Source organism: Rhipicephalus sanguineus, chromosome 1 (assembly GCF_013339695.2).
Source record: "Rhipicephalus sanguineus isolate Rsan-2018 chromosome 1, BIME_Rsan_1.4, whole genome shotgun sequence".
In the NCBI taxonomy this organism is placed as follows: domain Eukaryota; kingdom Metazoa; phylum Arthropoda; class Arachnida; order Ixodida; family Ixodidae; genus Rhipicephalus; species Rhipicephalus sanguineus.
Genome location: NC_051176.1, coordinates 246,168,007 through 246,181,932, shown reverse-complemented (window position 1 = coordinate 246,181,932; position 13,926 = coordinate 246,168,007).

The window sequence follows — 13,926 nt, the reverse complement described above, 5'->3', positions numbered from 1 at the left end:
CGAGGCTACAGGGGGCAAACCTCTAAGTGGCAAGAGTGACACACATAGACGTTGAGCGCCCGTCGATTGACTCTGAAACGGGCAAAACTACTACGAAAAGAACAACAGCATTCCGCGATGCCTCGTGGTTTCGCCTGGAATTTCTGTGATTCACGACCGCCAGTGCAAGCACTGAAAAACATTGCTGTACGAGAATACATCGTGAGTGCTAGCGGGCAACTGAGCGAACGAGCTACGTTGCAAGCAAACCATCGTACTACACTCTAAATATTTTCACGCGTAGTAAGCGTGAAACGCGACCCTCGGCCTCCTAAAATTCGTTTTATGTACCACGTGACTCAAAATACGCGTTGTTTTCCTCCACCCAAGCGTGACGCCGGTCGAGGACACGCACATTCGCGGTAATTTACGCATGATGCGGGATTCTACGCGTGACAACCGGAAAACTCACGCTGAGGAAAAGTTTGCGACGCCGATCGCGCTTCTCCTCATCACGCGTATATATATCCTGATACAATCGCCAAGACAGCCGTGCGACGTCGCCGTTACTCGCCTCTGATTTGCTGCTGTGATTTGCGCCTCCTTTCAGTTATTTTTGTTTTTCACGCGAATGCCTTGAAAGGTGGCGCTTGCTTCGATATATGCTTTTGGCGGGAAAACGGGGTTAGAGTCGTTGGAGTCATTGACTTATCAAGCTCTTTGTGCATCGTCTCTGCCTGCCCTTCGAGCGTGTACTGTGCGGAGGGTTCGCTTTGTGGTGTAGAAAAGTGGTGAAGTCATGAATAACCTGACATCGATTGACCTGCGTGGTGTGCCGCGCGGTAGATGCAAGAACACCGAATGCGACTGCCCGGAGTTCTCGCGCGACACGGCGCCACTCACTGCGAACTCTGCTATTCCGGCCGGATGGTGTGCATACTGCGGGCACTCGCCTGCCAGTCACGGCCGCTTGGAATACCTGGGTAAGCAAATATTTTGAAATGTGTTTGCTCATTATATATTTTACAACTATTTTCCCAACAGTGACGTTTCTTCCTATTGACCTCTGAACTTGACATTAGTATCAGGATAAGTTCAAGACAAGTATCGGGCCAGGAGGCGGAACGCCGGTAAAGGGGCCGCCTGGCGCCTCGTGCGGTGAATAAACAGCGCCTGCTTCCTCCGTCCTCCGCAGAGCCTCGAAAATGACCAAAAATATATTGTATGCCGTAAATTCATGTAGTCGATGCGTACATTACGAAGCGTTAAAATTGTGCCATATCCTGCAAAACAAGCGCGTTAAGGCCAAAATAAAATTTTGTGTTTTTTCTGCACATCAAGGCTGAAGTTCGCTTTTTTTTTATGTGAGTGCGCAACGCGTGAGTCCATAAGTATTATTTGAAGCCGCTATTGCCAAGATTTTGTCTATGTATGATTTTGTATGTTGTCTGGTGTCGTCTTCTTTGTGTCTGTTTTTCCTGCGCTGCAAAGTGTTTAAGATGATCAACCAACAGGCCCAATTCGCCAATATTCTATTGCCAAGAGACCGCTCTGGTTACACGCGAACTATTTATGCCGCAACCTCGCCTTTTATAGTAAGATACGATTGCGTCACCTTCAGGAATTTCAGGCTACTGGGTGAAGTCGCACTTGTGTGCAATTATTAGGGAGTTTTCGAATAGTGCCCCGAAACGTTCGGGGCCCCAAGGCCTCTTGCGTGGGCTCGCTTTGGGTCAAGCAGGAGTTATAAAGTTTTCAAATAGGGCCCGCGGCGATTTGGGCACTCCCCTATTCTAGGTCACTGTGGTCTTGGCCGAGAGCCGTCGCTTCGATGTGAGTGCCGTCATGTTTGTTTGACGCAAAGCTTTTGGGGCAGGCTTTGGGGCTCCCGCTAAATTGGCGAAATAGCGTGCCCAACGCAAAACCCGAAGCTGTTTGGGTCTCGCGCATGCGCAGCGGCCTTGGCGCTATTTCTTTGGGGCCCCTATTCGAAAACTCCCTAATATTTGCGTTACCGTAAGGTAGCATAAACAGCCAGTGCCTCGGCGGTCGGTAATGCTAGCTTTCGCGGCAGCAAGAATAGAGCTCTGTTGCAGTTATGTTGTGACCTTATAGCAAAATTATACGGAATTACAGAAAAGCTGTTTTTGTAAGCGCCTCAGGTAGAGCATACGTGTCAAAACAGTCCATTCGAGCTTGCACATTTTACTGTAAAAGCCCAAAATTGTCGCGAGTACAAAAAATGAAGTGCTTCGTATCAGTGGTGTAACTAATAGCTGATATTTTGAATGCCGTTTCTGAAATTCGCAGTGAAATGTGGTCAGTATACGATCCCCAGGTTAACGGTTTTCTTTCTAATGGATGAATATGTCTGTGATACCACGCTGAGTGCACATGTTCACAGTCGAGTTGAGTTCTACTTCCACAAACACTATAATTGCGGAAGAGTGCTTAGCGCACCCGGCTGCCAACCGACAAGACAGCGGTTCGATTCCCACCGCGGGCACAAATCCTTTTTTTTCCTGCAGCTGTTCCTCTCTATGGACGAACGGTTGCACCACAATGTTCCTTCTTTGGGGCTTACAGTTGCGTCATACGGGATGTCAAACATACGGTTAACCTCTCTGCATTTAGTCTCGAGAAGGACTAACGGTTCTGCCAACGCAGTTCGTTTGTCAAGAGAACAACTTTTGATTGAAAAGCTCGCAAGAACTTTTGGAGTGTACGGGGTTCAGAAAGAGGCACTCGTCTTACTTCCGCAATTATATTTATCGCTGTGAAATTTATATTTGTTGATCTGTGCAGACAATAGATGAAGAAGGACATTCTGAAAGCGGAATAGATGCACCCCGCGTGAAGGCACTTTTAAAAGCATCCTTTATCCTGAGGAACACGTCACCAGTGGCGCTATTACCGGCTTATCTCCTAAACGAAGAACTGGTAAGACAGTCCTGTACCTTCTTATGTCCCTCTTTATTTCTTCAGATTGCCATATTTCAGAAGATTTTATTGGCGCCCATCAGTGTAATCTGGAGCACTCACGTTTTTTTTTTTTTTCATTCGTGCTCAAACAGATTGCCGGTGTACGAACTATACTTGACTTTACGACATCAAAACCCCTTTGTACTGTTCTTGCTGACCTCCAATGCCACTATAATTAAATCAACAAAGAGCCACGAAGTTTTGCTGATTGTGCGCTGTATTCTGTGTTCATGAAGTTTAACTCAACGTTTTCTCTTTCAGCTTGCCTTTGAAAGTGAACTGATATTTTTAAGCACTATGGAGGAGAATGTCAAAAGCCTCAGCAATATTCTGCCTGTAGTGGCGACAGTGTCATCCTTAGCGGACCCATCGTACACAGAGATGGATGCGTACCTGAGGCCAAGGCTCGCGAAAATGGCCCTAATTTCAGAGGTGAGTAAAATAGTTTTTTAAGAGCCAAAGTTTCGGAAGCAATTCATAACGTCATCATTCTTCTGACACTATACTCAGTTTTCAGCAGTGTATCAGAAGATTTAACGCCGCAGTCGCAATGTGAGCTTTGTCGACAAAATCATTTTCATGAATTTGTAGTTCTGTACCAAGTGAAAATGGAGAACGGTTCATTCCATCAGGTACCAATTTAATTTCTCCTTTTTATCTTTGCCAGGTTTCCCCCGTAGACATTATTGGCCCGTGCATTGTGTGGGGCGACATGGAGGAGCTTGTATGCGGCAAAGAGCCCAGCGAAACCCGGAAGCTACAGCCGAACACGTCGCTGGAAAAAGCACTGGTGCTTTGTTTGTGTGTGTACTACGTCAAGGACCTTGCGTATCCGGCTGCTTTTGGCCAGTTGCTTGGCTTCGTTCAAGCAGTCGTTAAACGTGCCGGCATCGACGAAATTCCATGGGCGCAGAAAAGGCTACGGTATTTGTTCACGAAACTACACTTCGTTTGAGTTAAGTACACATCAAAGTTTATGTGCTGCTTAAAGAGACATCCAAAATTCATGTAGCGCCTATTTTACAGTTCCTGTGTGTTTTTTTCTTAGATTGCTCTTCCATAAAAAGAAGCGTTTTTGTAAGTTATGGTCAATAAAAGTTTTACTCAAATTTAAATTCTTGTAAATATTTCGTTCTACTTAACCCCTTATCTTTGATTCAAAATGTAAAGTGTCAGAGCACTCCGCGCAAAATTCCTCACTGAAATTTCTGGACTACCGTATATATAAGTAATCGCCTCGAAAGAATGCATGCACATCAGAGGCTTAATTGTAGGATTCGTCAGATGCACCTGTGGAAGATGCTTTATGAAAGTTTGAGACAATCGAGAACGCCTTCATTCTGCTAACACTACTAAATTCTGAACAGTGTATAACGAAGATCTGACGCCGCAATCGCGATGTGAGGCTTGTCGATCCGTGACGGGAGGCCTTCCTAATGCTTAGTTAAGGTGTAAGAGAGGATTTTTACTTACTTGATGCGGGATTCTCCTGCTCTATAAAATGTGTTTCTGACTGTCAGAAAGTGTTTAAAAATAAATTTGAGAGAAGATAATATTTGTTGTGCTGTATTTGTTGATGCTTGGCGGCTCTTTGGCGGGTATATATGCTGGTTGCCCGGCAATAAATGGGCAATTACAAAAATCAAGTTTCGATTTTCATATTGGGCACGGGAACATTCTATTGGTTCTGCAGAACACGAACTTGCTAGCTGCACCGTAAATACAGACCGCACTGCCGATGTTGAGCTGTGCGTATATATGTACCGATGGGTACAACATGGAAAGAGTAGCCAGTGAAATAATGAAAGCTTGTCTCTTATTTCTAGCCTACTCTCTGTACTATAAACCAAAACCCATATTTATGGTTCAGCCAGCAAGCTCATTTTACCCTCTCGCAGTGTCGCGTTCTACAGTTTGCACATGTGCAAGATGAAAAGGAAAAATTAATTTTTGTAATGCGCTAATTAATGCCGGGCATCAGTATGTATACTCTTCAAGAAGCCGCCAAGCCCATACAGCACAACAAATATTATCTTCTTTCAGCTTTCTTTTTGGATGATTTGTGACAGTCAGAAAGGCATTAAGGAGCGGGAGAACGCCGCATTAAGTAAGTAAAACTCCTCTCTTACACCTTCTCTAAGCGTTAAAAAGGTTGACAGTCACGGTTGGCAAGCGTGGTGTGCTTAGCGTGAAAGCACACCACGCATAGAACAAGCGTGCAAAAACACGCCCCCCTCTCACGCTTGCTACGCGTGAAAATATTTAGAGTGTAGTCCAGTGCTTACGGCTGCCGAGTTCGAGGGCTCGACTGTGGCGGACGCTTTTCGATGGGAGCCTAAACGCCGGTGTGTTTAGAACCGTCCGACGTGCCTCGTATTAGGATTGTGGTTTTGACACGTGTGGCTCCAGAAGTTGGTTTCATTCTATCCCACAGTCGGGGATCTGCTCATCACGAGTCACACGCCGGACAGGTTCACGAATGAAGGACACAGAAGCGCAGTAATCAGGGTGGAGTTCGCGGGAGCGGCACGCCACGCATATGCTGATAGAGACGACTGTAATGAGAAACATTGGACGGTGGTCTGGGAAATGCTTGATGTGTAGACGAGACAGCGAAGAGCCGTAAGGGCATAACAAGTGCTTCTTTTAAAGATGATAGTCTTTCTTGGGGAACTTAAACGCAGAAATTTTGGTCTGTCTTTCTGTATGTCTGTCTTTCTGTTTGTCGGCACGTCCCTCGATTCAGCCACTCGGCCAAAGTTGAACCACTTGCCCAAGGGCCAGCCGTCTTGAACTGGTACGGCTGTTCATACTTGTGAACGTTGTCGATCAAAAAGTAAATATCATGCATATCTGAGGTGCAACATCACTAGGTAAGTATTAGGTGGCGTGTTCGTTTAATAGAAAATGCATACATACGTAATTTTAAGGACCCTAGTTTCTTAAGCTGCGCTGAAAATGCATAAGAATGGAAGCTTGAGCGAGTTGGTATGCGTTCATCTTTGTTGAAACAGCGCTCACTAGACGACGACGAAGTAAAAAAAGGCACAGGACAGGCGCTGCCTGTCCTGTGCCTTCTTTTACTTCGTCGTCGTCTAGTGAGCGCTGTTTCAACAAAGCTGAAAATGCGACTGCGCTGAAATTTGCCTTCCTCCGTGCCCTTCGCACGAGCTCATTGTTGTGTTTCGGTTTCGGTTCTGTATTGCACTGTACGAATGCCATGGGTTGGTGTTGAAAAACTTTAGTTTCGAGAAGGCCAAGAAGGTGAAAAAAGATATTTAAAAAATGAAAAAGCAGCGTTGTGGGCGGCCTTCAGGCTGCCGGTTGTGGGCGCCGCTCTGGCGTTCCTGTTTTACCCAGGCGACGTGTAAATAAAAGAGTGTGTGGAGAGTACTCGTTGAGTGCGGACGTTTCTCTGCTTCAGCGCTTCGCGCCAAACCGCGTTTTCGGGCTGGCTGGCGTCCCCGCCGGTCGCGTTGGTCACCGCCGGTCTTTGCCTGCTGCTGCGCCGGGACTACCAGCACGCAACACAGCGCTCATGTTTCCCGACGTATTACCAGATGGCGTCCATATCTCACACAACGCCTCTTCTATCGTCTTTACACGACATTTGCAGCGAAGCACGCAGATACGCGGCCAATTTTTCAGTGTAATTTGCCTCTAAACATAACTTTATTTGTTAATAGTGGAAAAAGCAAGATTGGTGTATAGTGGTCTTGTACTTTTCGACGGACGCGCCTTGGTTGATTATATATATATATATATATATATATATATATATATATATATATATATATATATATATATATATATATATATATATATATTCTTTGAAATACTTAGACACTAATATACTTAGACATTTCTTCATTAAAAGAAAGAAAGAAAAGGACTGCATGCATGGGGTCTGGAGTACACACGTTTAATGAAATTGGGACCGTAAATCAGGGCAGGGAATGCCATGCTGTAGCCATAAGAAAATTAACGGAGCGATTACGCTCTAGTGGTGGTGAGGCGCAGAGCAGGCCAGGGAAGGCAATGCGTCACACTTACGAAATTGTACATCAATGCAGGAAGACGTTTGCAGTAACGCTTGAGCAGTTGGAAAGTGGTGGTGTTGCCTGACATCTTGTGCCGGGCGGCAATCATAAGGTCTAAGTCCTGGAATAAATGGTCTCCATCAACAAACAAAAACAAAAACAAAAAACATTAGAGTGCCTAACGGACCGCGTACTCTATAAAAGATGCCTTGAATTGGCTTTACGAAATTCGACAGTTAAGTATGAAATAGGCCTTTGCGTGTATCAAGACAATGTGATCAAGTGTTTAAAACTACGACCTAGTTTTTTTCGTGCCGCATATGAAAGATATGTGTAAAACTATTTCGGCTGAACTCGTACAGAGGGATAGCGAAGTCGGCATGTTAGATGAAGTTTTGTTGCGTTTGCAGAATAACATTGACGAGGCATTAAAGTTGTTGCGCCAACGGAAAGTTGATTGAACACGAACAAAGTTTTTAATCACATGCCACAGATATGAAAAAAGGCTTACAGATACACGTACAATAATTATTTTGTAGCATTATGTCTTGTTTTCGTCCTACTGTGCACCTTCAGGACGGCTCATTGTGTATTGTGGAAATCATCGTCAAAACTGATTTTTTTTCTAGTCATTTTATTTACTCGACAATGTTATATTTTGCGGCTCTTATACCATCCTGATTGACAAAAAATATCCCCACATTCCGATCATCCACTCATATCCCCGCAATACGGCCTATGTACTTTATGTTTGTGGGCCCTATGTACTCCAAGAGCTAAGGAGTAGCAGGAGCCTTATTTGTGCGCCAACTACTTACATCATGTCAATAAAAAAAAAAACGGAATTGCGAAATAGATCAAATAAACTCGTGAGCGGTGAACAGAGAGTTTTATACCTCTTGTGGAAAGATGGTACAGTGGCAGTTAATGACGGCTTTCATCTGTTCGTCGCTGTAATCTGCAAATCAGGATAGACGACAACGAGCGAAGGATAATCTTCGTTCGGTTAGCACTTCCTCGCTCCAGCACATATCGCAGTCTTTCGAGCCCTTTAATAACGAGAGCATGCAGGTGACACAGACAGACTCCTTGTTCGAGATACGCTGTGCAGCGTCGTCCCACGCTCGTGAAGACCACGGCTAGAAGTCCGAAGCCTTCTTCTAACAGGTGCTGCATACGCAATACTACAATTGTGTGCATTACAGGAAGAAAGTAACTATTACTGTTACTTCAGCCAAAAGTGTAAACGATTACATTTACCAAATACTGCCTCACGATAGCAACTGACGAGTTACTAAAGGGTGATCGGTTGTCTTACGTTAATTTCCTCCTAATTATACGTGCCCAGTATTTTCTTGCCCGAATTCTATCAGCAAGATGCGGCTATTTTGACTTGTTTTCAAAAAAGGTCCCGCAACTTGGCAGTGGCGCTAACAGTACCAAAGATCGGTCACGCAAACAGCACGACCATCAACCAGTGCGCCCGAACCGATAATAATACTATCTGAAGTTTAACGTCCCAAAATAACGATATGATTATGACGGACGCTGTAGAGGAGCGTTCCGGGAATATCGACCACCTGGGGTTCTTTAACGTGCACCTATATCTAAGTATACTGGCCTGAAACATTTTCACCTCCATCGAAAATGCAGCCGCCGCGGCCGGGATTCGATCCCGCGACCTTCGGGTCAGCAGTCGAGCACCATAACCACTAGACCACCGTGGCGGGGCGCGCCCAAACCGACAGAGAGATAGAGAGAGAGAAGGAGCATAGTAAAGGTAGGGAGGTTAACTAGACTATGCCCAAACCTAAATACTGTTAGTATCAGAGACCTTGCTATCGCCCAAGAGTCAAGACTCTCGTCTGTTACGCTACATGCATGCGCACGTACTGACACGCTATGTACACAGTTGCGTACACCAATTGTTTTTGTTAGTTGTATCGACTAGTGGCTAACAAAGAGCCAGATACATTGAGCTTTTGATTAATTGAACCACCTCCATAATAAATTTGTCTTCATTCAACTTTATTTTGCAGTCTACTGTTACATATGATCGCATTGCTGAAGGCGCTACCATATTTGACGAGTCGTTCGACTTGCCGCTTCCCGCGAGCCACGTCTAAAGTAGAATTTTTCTTTGCTCAAAATTGACATAACCGAAAATGAATTTCCATTCTAGCCTGAGATTTGATTCTACCCATGGAAGAACAAGGCAGGAATGACTTCAGCATAAATAGAGAATTAATTACAATTTAATTGGAAATAATTACTATAACACACATAAATTAGCGTTTATGACATTATTTTTGTTGCAATAGAATATCGAGTGCCTTGGAATAACGTTGTATCGATTTGATGCATTTACAGAGAGTTCTTCATAAGTGGCGTCTGAAAGGGTTACGTTTAGAATAAACCATATATGACGCTCGCAAAGAAAGAAAAAAAGAGGAAGAATACAGTTGCAGTTAGCGCTTCATAGTGGCTTCTCGTAAAACGCGCAGGCGTGCTTGTTAACGGCAGGGGTTGCCCGTGCGTAGTCTCTGCGTCACGTCCTTCTATGAGGTAACGATCTTTCGCAAACGTCGCAACCACCGAAACACGGGCGGCGAAATTGTAGAACAGTGGTCGGGGATCTATCAAATAACAACGAAAAAGCGAAACCATAGCGAAATGCCGAAATGCCGACTGCGGTGCCAACAGTACAGGTGGCGCGACCTGCCGTGAAAATTAGGAAATAAATTTAGAGCGCTCACATATGTGCATGTCGAAATAGAAGCACTCGTGAGGCTGCCGTCTTACGCGACTGCAGACGTGCTACCGTAGTTCGAGCCAAACACAAATGCTAGAAGCTGCGTCTCCGGTAACAGTTTTCCTTGGGAATTAAGTACCTGCTTACGTGCCATTGATTACCGGGAAAAAGTGATCAATCAAGTAAAAAAATGTAAAAATATGTACTTGATTACAAGTAATCAATTACACGTAATGGTTACGTGCAAGTCTGAACTTTTAACACAACCTTTCTGCATCGCAGTAATTAGAATCGATATCGCCTGTTTTTTTTATTTTCCTTTAAACCGCAGCCGCAGCGGTGAATGCTGACCCGAAGGTCGCGGGATCGAATCCCGGCCGCGGCGGGCGGTTGCATTTCGATGGAGGCGAAGTGCTAGAGGCCAGTGTGCTTCGATTTAGGTGCACGTTAAATAAATCCAGGTGGTCGAAAACCAGAGCCTACGGTGTCTCCCATAATCATATCGTGGTTTTGGGACGTTAAATCCCAACAATTATTATTTTGCTTGATAGAGGCCATAATTCGTTCTACGACAGCGCAGGCCCGGATCGTCCGAAGGAAATAGACAAAAAAAGGACATAGCGGTCACAGCAAGTCGGTATAGGCGGTATCGAAGGCTGCCTTCGTCAATAATAGGCTTGACATAATGACTGGCTGGCATCTGCTAATAAGGCCACCCCGAGCACACGGACTCTTAAGGCGAAAGCCTTGGATGCCTCATCAAACGCGAAGGTTGACCGACGCCGCACGTTGACTGGCGTCGCACGTCGGCGTCCCCCGTCGGCGGCGTCAACACGAGTGATGCAAAATATCATCACATGATGACGTCAACATATGACCTATCACGACGTCACAGATCGCCTAATTTTGTGACGTCATTATGGCGTCATCACATGACATCGCAGCATGGGTCGATCACGGATGGGCCGATGACGGAGGCAATGCAAAACCAGATGAGGTGCCTCCGATGCGGGAGGCAGTGGAAATGAGGGTTGCAACGTGGGCTTGTTGGTTACTCATTTGAAAGGCTTTTGGTGTAGCGCGAAAGGAAACACGGACACGAGAAGGCACACAGCAGGGCTGGGCAAAGATACTTTTAAATTGTATCGCGATACGATACAAGATACTCGGGCAAGAAGTATTTGAGATACAGATACAAGATACTAGCGCAATAATTGTATCCGATACGATACTTCCCAATTGTATCTTAAGATACTTCGATACATTTGCAAATTTACTGTTATAGATCGATATAGTGAAGCAGCAAAGACCTATTTACAAAAGTGTTTACTGGAAAATTTCTTAATGCGACCAACTCTGTATAATTTTATTGAAATGCCTGTTTGTATCTCGAAAGTTTTATTCTTCTTGCTGAAAGTATACTCGTTTCATTCCGAAACAAATTATTCAGATTTCTTTGGCTGTTTAACATGACAGCTTTTTATACATTGCGCTGTCCGTGGTTTTTGTTTGACACTTTTGTAATGGATGGGTGTCGCTGCTCTACTTGGCGATCAGCTAGCGGGTCGGCATCTATTTGCAAGAACACCATTACGAAGCTTCCGCACGATGTCGCGATTGCCGCTGTGCAGTCTTACCTTGTCCGTAGGCGTATCTACGTTTTCGCAATGGGCCTCGACAGCTGGTATGGTGGCGCTGCGGCGCTAGGACAGTCAGCGCCGCGAGTAGCGGCCGCGCGCGTGATCCCGTCGCGGCATGCTGCGAACGCCGCTCTGTGGGAGCAGAACAATGGCATTGCGGAACGAGCAGCGCGCGTGATTGTGTCGATTCCGCGGAACTGAATACGTAGAAAGTTATTTAAAATAAAAGCAGTCTTCTTCACGGCAGCCATCTTTACGCCGCTAACCATGTTTGCGGCGTCAGGGAGCAATCTGTGTCAGCAAAGGGGCCCTTCGAAGTCAGTTGCAAGTGTGTGAAGAGCGTCGACTAGGACGTCCACCTTCAGGTCATCAAAGTTTTATCAAGGTCTTCTATTATTTACATTAAAATAAAATTATTGTGACGAAGATGCGCCTCCATCCAGCAACATCGCCAACGCTCGGCACGCTCGGCTCGTGCTTTTTCTTCCCTCATCCATTACGCGAAGAGCGACCTTTGACTTTTCCATCCATTCTCGCTATTCAGCAGGCCTTCTCGCTATTAATCAGTCTGCGTGTGTTAGTTGGTGTTCGGGCTAAGCAAGAGAAAAAACGTTCGTTCCTCTCACTTTTTTTTTATGCTGGCTCGTTCCCTTCGGACTTTTCAATGATTTCTGCACATTTTCCCAGCTATCTATAGACCCAATTGCACATTGTGGGAGCAAGGTGCAGATGCAAGGGTGGACGCTGAAGATGGTGTATGTAAGCTCGTCGCCGCCTTGTATATGTTTGTCAACAAGTGCGAGCACACATCCTGCACAGACCTGTCATGCGCGTGGTTCTGGCCATCGCCGCGTCCCCTTCTAGATATGAGGATGTTTAACGCTTCGTCGCAGGGTCACGCTGTCACCTTTCCCATAGCACGCAGGAAAACGTGTCGGAACACACAGGCAGAATGCAGGGCTTTCGAGCTTCTCTCATCATTGCGCAAGAAGTGGGCACTGCATATGCGGTTTCGGTGCTTCACGAGCTGCCTAAGACCTCCATCGGGGCTAAAAGAAGGCAGACTTTATAACCACAACGAGCAAATATGCGCAGTAATAGCAAGGAAAGCATTAAAAAATTAAGAGCGTCTGTTTATCTCGCACGTCGCACCGCCCTTATCCGACGCTGCCATCGCTCGTTCTCGTGAGCCTTCCATATAAATCCATATAATTTTATTTCTGGCAGCTTAACGACAGTGTTTCTGTAGCTGTTGCGACAGTGATACACGCCACAATACATAGTTACACACCTGTTTGACCGCGATTCAGCTTCGTCCTTTCGAGTTGCTATAGCTCCGCCCGTACGCACCCGCTCTCAGCCGCGACTGACTAGAAACGCGCCGCGCCGCGGGCGGCGCCACTTGTTCAGTCAAAACTGCAGCGCACTAGGCCCATACCGCATCACCCGACAGTTGTAGAGCAGCAACGCTGGTAGCGATATTTCTTGTGTTGCATCGTTTGAAGACGATAACTACAGAGTCAGTGCTCAAAATGCATTCAGGACATAAAACTGCAATGGGTTTTCATATTCTACTTATCAGCTGGCGTAAAGCGTTCGTGAGCAATATATTCACTAACGTGCAATCTTGTACCATTTCTTTTCCGAGAGGAGTTGTACCACCCAGAGACGTCTCAGACGTATAGCATACCGACACAAAGCGTCGCAGGATATCGCTGCTATTCACACTATTGCCACTTCTAGCTCTGCTACCTGCTGATTTCTAAAAGTAAAAACAAAACAAAAAATACGGTGACCTAAACAAGGAAAATGAATATAAGCGAAATAGCAGGGCGGTTCCTTATTAAACAATCAAATTGAATAAGTATGCACGTTTCACATAAGCAGAACCAAATATTTAAAAAAGAAGTGGTTAACCGCGACTGAATGAAACCGACGACATATGGTCTACATTCATGTGACGCTCGTTGTAGTATTTTTGTATAGCGCTGAATTGGTTAATCAACTAAGGGCAATTATGCAACATTTTCAATATTCCCTTTACGGCCAAGTGCGCTTCGTCACGTAATAGAGCCCATTTAAAAACGACCGATAGAACTTTTTTGGCGACGTACATGCTGCGTGGTGAATGAAATCAAACCACGTCACTGCGCTCATGCGCTACCATACGGCAGCGCTCTCAAACGTGCTTCCACCCAAACAACCGGCGCGCGAACCGTGAGCCTATCGCTTCTCAGGGACGATGGCGTTTACTTGCGGTGCGCGGCAGTTAGAAATGCCGCACTGCGGAGCCGATGCTTAGATCAGCGGCCGCTCATTTTGCCGCGGTCCACTCGCCGGTCGTTGCGCTTGATGCACGTTTGAGAGCGCTGCAGTACGATAGCGCACGAAGGCAGTACGTGGTAATATTTCTCCGGCTTTCTTCAAACGCCGGAAAAAGTCACTACGTAGCATGTACAGTGGGGATGGAAAGAAATTTGAAGAGCGCTGCGCGCTGTTTTCCTCACGCTGCGACCTTGGTGACAATAAAAAG